Genomic DNA, 6,565 nt, shown 5'->3' with positions numbered 1-6,565 from the left:
TATTTTTTAGTAGAGACGGGGTTTCACTGTGTTAGCCAGGATGGTCTCGATCTCCTGACCTCGTGATCCACCCGTCTGCGGCCTCCCAAAGTGCTGGGATTACAGGCTTGAGCCACCGCGCCCGGCCCATCTTGTCATTTTCACAGCCCATAGTGGAGTTTCTCTCAGAGTGGACCAAAATGGGGGTAGGGAGGGTAGCAGTTTGTGTGTCAAATGTTACAGACTCTCACTGTTCTGAGAAAGGCTCAGTTGATTTTTCTGAAGAAATCTTTCTCTAAATTCCTGAGTGGTCTTAAGACAAATTCTGTGTAGTTTAAATGGTTGTTTTTGGTTTTCTAAATTACCAGTTATGGTGTTTTGCTGGAGATCTAGTCCACATAGCTCCTCATTGACATTCCAGAATCCACATTTCTGATTATAGTTGGGACCAGAACTAGGGCCAGGCAATTAGGTAAGTGGTGTGATCATTATTTGTCCTCATGGACAGAGAGGCAAAAGACAGCGGAGAAGTAGAATTAGGAGACGAGCCTGGCAGGCAGAAGGAGGAAGCGGAGGAAAAAGCCATGACAAGGAAAGAATGAACAAGCCTCAGCACCTAAGCAAGCAGATGGGAAGCTTGCCAAGGTAGGGAAACTTCCTTTACCTAGATCACAAAGAGAGAAGTAAAACAGACAGGGGGCACTACTGAGCTGGTTTCTAGATGTTTCTTCTCTCATGCTTCCCATCTTAATGAACCTGAGTGTGAAATCTGAATTGTGAGGAGAAATTTTTGAGACCTGGACAATTTCCGCATAAACTGGATAATGGGTGAAATTAATAAATTGCTAATTTTGTTGAGTGTGATTCTGGTACTCTAGTTATGTTAAAAAGCAAAACAATAACAAAAATAGTCCTCAGAGAAGCAGCTGCAGTAAATTTACAGATAAAATGGTGTCTTGGATTGGCTTCAAGATGCTCTAGCCTGAAAACAGAAAGCATGGGGTGGGGAGCGGGTTGGATGAAATAAGAAGAGCAAAGTGTTAAGGTGCAAGTAGGGAACAGAGAGATTTGTTATATATTCTCTCTACTTTAGTTCCTTCTTCAATATTTTTCATTGTAAATTTGAAAAAAAATTGAATATCCCTTCCAAGATAATTTGGAGAGGAAAAATAGAGAAAACTTTCATTTCCACAGTGTGAGTGGAGAACACTGCAAACTGTTTGGTCTCACTCCTGCCATCTGTTGACATCTGTGGGACTTAATATCCTGTAGGAACAGAAACTGAGAGCCAGAAGAAAGTGGTTTAAATTAGTTACCAATAAATTAGATATGAACATAAGGCAAATTTGAAACATTTAGCTCCTCCACGTACATTTCATTAAAATTCTCCTAAGATAAAAAAACAGCTCCTACATTTTTGGGGATGAAAAATGTTCATATGTTGATTTGATGATCAAGACTTCACTATATACATTTCTTAAAACTCATTAACTAGAACTTAAAATGTGAGAAATTTTGTCTCAATTATACCTCAGTGAAGCTAATTCTTAACAGAAACCCCCAAAATCCCAGCTTGCTCCACAACCCAGTCCACTTGGATCCCACATGTTACATAAAGTAAAAATTATTATTTTTTGAGACAGAGTCTCACTGTCCCCCAGGCTGTAGTGCAGTGGCATGTTCTCTGCTCACTGTAACCTCCATCTCCTGAATTCAAGCAATTCTCTTGCTTCAGGCTCCAGAGTAGTTGGGATTACAGGCGTGAGCCACCATGCCTGGCTAATTTCTGTATTTTTAATAGAGACGAGGTTTCACCATGTTGGCCAGGCAGGTCTCGAACTCCTGACCTCAGGTGACCTGCCGACCTTGGCCTCCCAAAGTGCTGGGATTACAGGTGTGAGCCACCATGCCCAGTCGTGAAAATTATTTCACCTGATTAACACAGTACTTCTTAGTCTGTGAAATGGGGATTCCAATTCCTAACTTCCACATTGGTTGAAGAGATGAATATGGCAATGACTATAAAGCCCTGTCCCTGGGACAGGACAATGGCTCAGCACATGCTGACTGAATAATTTTTTACAAGACCTGGTCTGCACCATGAATGCAGCAGCCTGAACAAAGCACTGAGAGAAGAAATGTAGGGACAATGATGGAAGTGCCCTGAATGAGGGCATCAGATCTGGGGAACGTTCCCCACGAGGAGAACCAGCTGAGAGGTTCTGAGCCTCAGATGGCACAGTGTAGGGCACAAGATGTCACACATTAGCAAAGGAAACCCACGATGGTTTAGGGCAGAGAAAGCACTGCAGGAAGGCAATACATAAGAAGTCCCCACCTGGGGCTGGGCTGTCCTCCCTTACCCTGCAGGCAATCCTCTCATGGGTAACGTGGGAGTGGAGGAAGAGGAGCTGGGGACTAAAATAGTTCCAAAATTAGCTCTGTGATCCTCAAAGGTGGCTTGGAAATCCTCAGTACCAGGGTAGAGCCTCTTCTTGTTAAAAAAAAAAAAGGACCCAAAGTCTTCCAGAGAAGAAAACAATTGTAGGCAGGTTCCTGGGAACAGATCCTGAGTGTGGGCATCACAACAGAGCCTGTCCTGACATGATGCTCACACTAAACACAGCTTATCCCGTCGGTGCTTCCAGAATAAGGAAGTGTTGATATTCATTATAATATTTAACACACTGAGAATTTAATATATGCCAGGGACGGTTCCAGGCATGGCACAAATTTTTCTGCATTCAATCTTCACAACTGTCCTATGAAGTGACTATTACCCACCAATTTCAGATGAGGAAACAGGCACAAAACATTTAAATACCTTTCTCAAAGCAACACAGCCAAGAAAGTGATAGAGCCTGGGTTTCAACTCTCACTGTAAAGGGTTATGTCTTAACCAGTAGGCATGGCTCTGACATTTCTCAATGAATCTGCACAGGTTAGGAAGGGATCTGGGTCAAGCTAGATTAGCTTGCAAGGTCATGAGGTATATCTTGACTGATGGGTCTCTCTACCTTAGGGTTCTGCTTACAATTTTTCCATAATGAAATGATTAAAATCAGTTATTTGTCTAGTCCACGGCGTCAGAGGCATTAAAAAAAACTGCTAGGCCCAATGGTTGCTGTTACTCCCACTCCAATAACAAAGGAAGCCCTACCAACCTGGTGAGGATGAAACTCACCTTTTTTCCCTTGCCCAAATGCGTATATATGGGGCTTGGGGGGTCCTGCCCTAGAAACCATAAAATCTAATCAGACAATATTACTCTTATATAATGTGGCTCACTTTTCAACCTGACTCTGGTACAGCATCACATGACAGCAGATGCTGAAGGAAATTATTTTAGCCCAAAATACACTTCTTCGACATGTTTTAAAGTGGCTGCCACAGGCGCAACATATTGAAATGGATAGCCCCGCAAAGCTGCCTTTAGTGGAAAAATTTGCATCTGTAGCAAATCTCCACTAATGTAGCCAGACCTCCTGTGTTCTAAGCCTTTCCTAGGTCTGGAAGAGATAGCCAGCTTGACGCGTGGTGGCTCACACCTGCAATCCCAGCACTCTGGGAGGCCGAGGCAGGTGGATCACCTGAGGTCAGGAGGTCAAGACCAGCCTGAGCAACATGGTGAAACCCCATCTCTACTAAAAATACAAAAATTAGCCAGGCGTGGTGGTGGGCACCTGTAGTCCCAGCTACTCAGGAGGCTGAGGCAGGCGAACTGCTCAAACCGGGGAGGTGGTAGTTGCAGTGAGCTGAGATCACACCACTGCACTCTAGCCTGGGCGACAGAGCAAGACTCTCTCTCAAAAAAACAAAAACAAACAAAGAAACAACAATAACTGAAAACATACATTTACCATCTATTCTGAGGGCTGCCAACTAAGAGGCTTCATCTACGTAACAAGAACTTTGATCTACGCAATCCCCTTAACTCTGGCATACTTCTGATTCCAGTCTAGGCAACACCTTAAGTCTCTCAACCAACTGTCCACTAAAGAATACCTAAGTGCCCCCATGAGGTGTAAACCCGTTTGGAGATACTGGATTTTGGGGAGGAACCCATGTGTATCTTTCTCATACTGATTTATGATTTTCTGAGGCAGAATCTCGCTGTGTTGCCCAGGCTGGGATGCAGTGCAGCCAACATAGCTCTTTACAGCCTCCACCTCCCGGACTCAACTGACTGGGCCACCCAAGAAGCTGAGACCACAGGCATGGGACACCACGCTGTGCTAATTTTTTATTTTTCTAATTCCATGTAGAGACAGGGTGTCTCGCTGTGCCGCCCAGGCTGCTCTGGAACTCCTGACCTCCCACAGTGCTCAGCCTGATTTATGATTTTACCTGAAATTCCTGTCACCCTGGATTGTATAAAATTAACCTGCAAACCGACCACCTCGGGCACGTTCTCAGGACCTCTTGAGACTGAATAACCTGGGCCACAGTCACTCCCACTGACTCAGAATAAACCTCTTTAAATATATTTTGCCGTCATTAGCAGGGCTCCAGGGTAGAGGCCACCTGGGTCCCCACAGCTACCTCACCTCCCGCGGACGCTGCCCCACGCAGAGCCCCCCGCCCCCCACACGTCTAGAAGTGCCCGTGCCAGGACATCTGGTCCCGGCCTACCCTTCCATCCAAGGAAGACAGTCCCAAGGCGGGCTGCCCCCAACCCAAAGCAGCGACCCTTCCCCAAAACACGCGGGCGAAGTCCTCCCCGGTCCCGCCTCCCACAACAAAGTCTGGAGCATCAAGAGTCGGAGGGAACCCGAGTCGGACCCAGTCCATCAGTCTCTGGGCTGTAACCCCCCACCCAACCCGTGGACCCAGTCTGTGGCCGAGTCCCCCTCCACCTCCAGCCAAACGACCCCCGTGGCAGCTACCTAGGCCGCTGGCCCGTCCCCACCCGAGGAGCGGCGACCCTGGCACACGGAGACCTGGGTTGCTCTGCGCCCCTGTGAAATCCAGGCTGCCTAACCGCCACTACACGCAACCAGGGACGGAGACTGAGTAGCGGCCCAGACCCGGGGCGCTGGGCGAGCCGCAGGGCCACAGCCCACTCCAAGGCGCGGCCTGGGTCTCCGCCCCTCCCCAAAACATGGAGACACCGGGCCTGAGGGAGGGCGCGCTACGGCCCCAGCAGCGCCCTGGCGTCCCAGGCCTTCCCAGCCCTTCTTCCTGCGCAGGAAGGGCGCGCTGGAGACAGGGATCCGCAGGAACGCGGCTCACCAAGGCGGCTGACGGCGAACCGAGGCGGTGAGGTCACCGACGGCAGACTATCCTCCTCACCGCTCGCTGACGCCCAGGGATCTGGACCGCTCGGCGCCGCCCCGGACTATGCTAGGCAGAATCCTCAGCGCGGCCGGGACTACGCTACCCAGAATCCTCAGCGCAGCCCGTGGCTATGCGACCCGCCGCTTCGCATCCCCTAGGTGGACTGCACTCCCCAGAGTCCTCGTTGAGTCGTCCAGGTACACGCCCCAGAATGTTGGTCAAAGCCGTCCACCGGGGACTGCGCGACCCGGAATCCTTGGAAGGACTCCTCTCTGACAGGCGCCGCGACCCTGTGGTCTTTTGGACGCAGAGGGATCCTTTCAGAACAGGCGATTTCTTTTATTTATGTAGCCCTATACATACAATAAGAATATTTTTCCATTTCTATGATATAGGTAAATAATTTTCCCACTGTCTTTTGATTGTGGTTATATCTTTTTTTTTTCTTGCTATGTAGTCCTTTTGATCTCTGAGAGATTTTCCTACGGATTTTGTGGTTTTATCATTCGCATTTAGATCTCTCAATGGTTTAATTTTTCTCCAGGTATACACTGTGAATATATACTTATTTTTAAAATTTTCCAATATTTTATTTTCCCATTAAATTTATTTAAAATATAGTCTTTTACCACATAATTTAAGGTTTCAGCTACATCATTGAGTATACTCACAATTTAATTTGCATTTCAATTTCTAATTTTCCCCCATATATCTAATTATGCGTCAGTGCCACAATTCTTTCATTATGTAGGGTGTATAATATGCTGATATCTTTTGTGGCTTGCCAAACCACATAGACTTTATATTTCAGGCCTTTACTAGGTATTCTTTCTGTTTGCTTTTTCTCTTTTGGTTTTTAAATTTTTAATTATTCTGGATAAATATTAGTTGTACATATTTATAGGTTACATGTTATATTTTGATACAGGCATACAGTGTTTAATGGTCAAATTAGGGTGATTGGGGTATCCATCCCCTCAAGCATTTAGCATTTCTTTGTTTTAGGAACTTTCCAGTTCTCTCTTTTATTTTTAAATATATAGTAAAATTGTTCTTAACTATAGGCACTGTATAGTGCTACCAACTACTAGAACTTATTCATTCTATCTAACTGTATTTTTGTACCCATTAACGAGTCCCTATTTATCCCCTCTACCCACCATCCTTCCCAACCTCTATTAACCATCTCATTCTACTTTCCGTCTCCATGAATTCATGTTGTTAGCTCCCACAAGTGAGTGAGCATATGTGATGTTTGTCATGCTCTGCCTTATTTCACTTAATGTCCTCCATTTTCATCCATGCTATT

The 6,565-nt window shown here is 46.1% G+C and overlaps 1 protein-coding gene across 2 annotated transcripts in view; it reads right to left on the bottom strand.

Annotated features, from left to right (window-relative positions):
• ZNF337 (zinc finger protein 337) overlaps positions 1 to 5,357 on the bottom strand; it is a 32,825-nt gene extending 27,468 nt beyond the window's left edge. The window contains exon 1 of one of the 2 annotated variants that reach the window (XM_011952166.1): positions 5,212 to 5,357. The gene's annotated coding sequence lies outside the window, so the exon portion shown is untranslated. Of the gene's footprint in view, positions 1 to 4,919; positions 5,060 to 5,211 lie in introns of those variants that run through there. The other variant, XM_011952167.1, reaches the window with a different exon arrangement.
• Positions 5,358 to 6,565: the final 1,208 nt, after the last annotated feature.

This window comes from Colobus angolensis, unplaced genomic scaffold (genome assembly GCF_000951035.1).
Source record: "Colobus angolensis palliatus isolate OR3802 unplaced genomic scaffold, Cang.pa_1.0 Scaffold336, whole genome shotgun sequence".
Taxonomy (NCBI): domain Eukaryota; kingdom Metazoa; phylum Chordata; class Mammalia; order Primates; family Cercopithecidae; genus Colobus; species Colobus angolensis.
The sequence above is the reverse complement of the archived record's forward strand: the minus strand, read 5'-3'. Positions and strand labels throughout refer to the sequence as shown.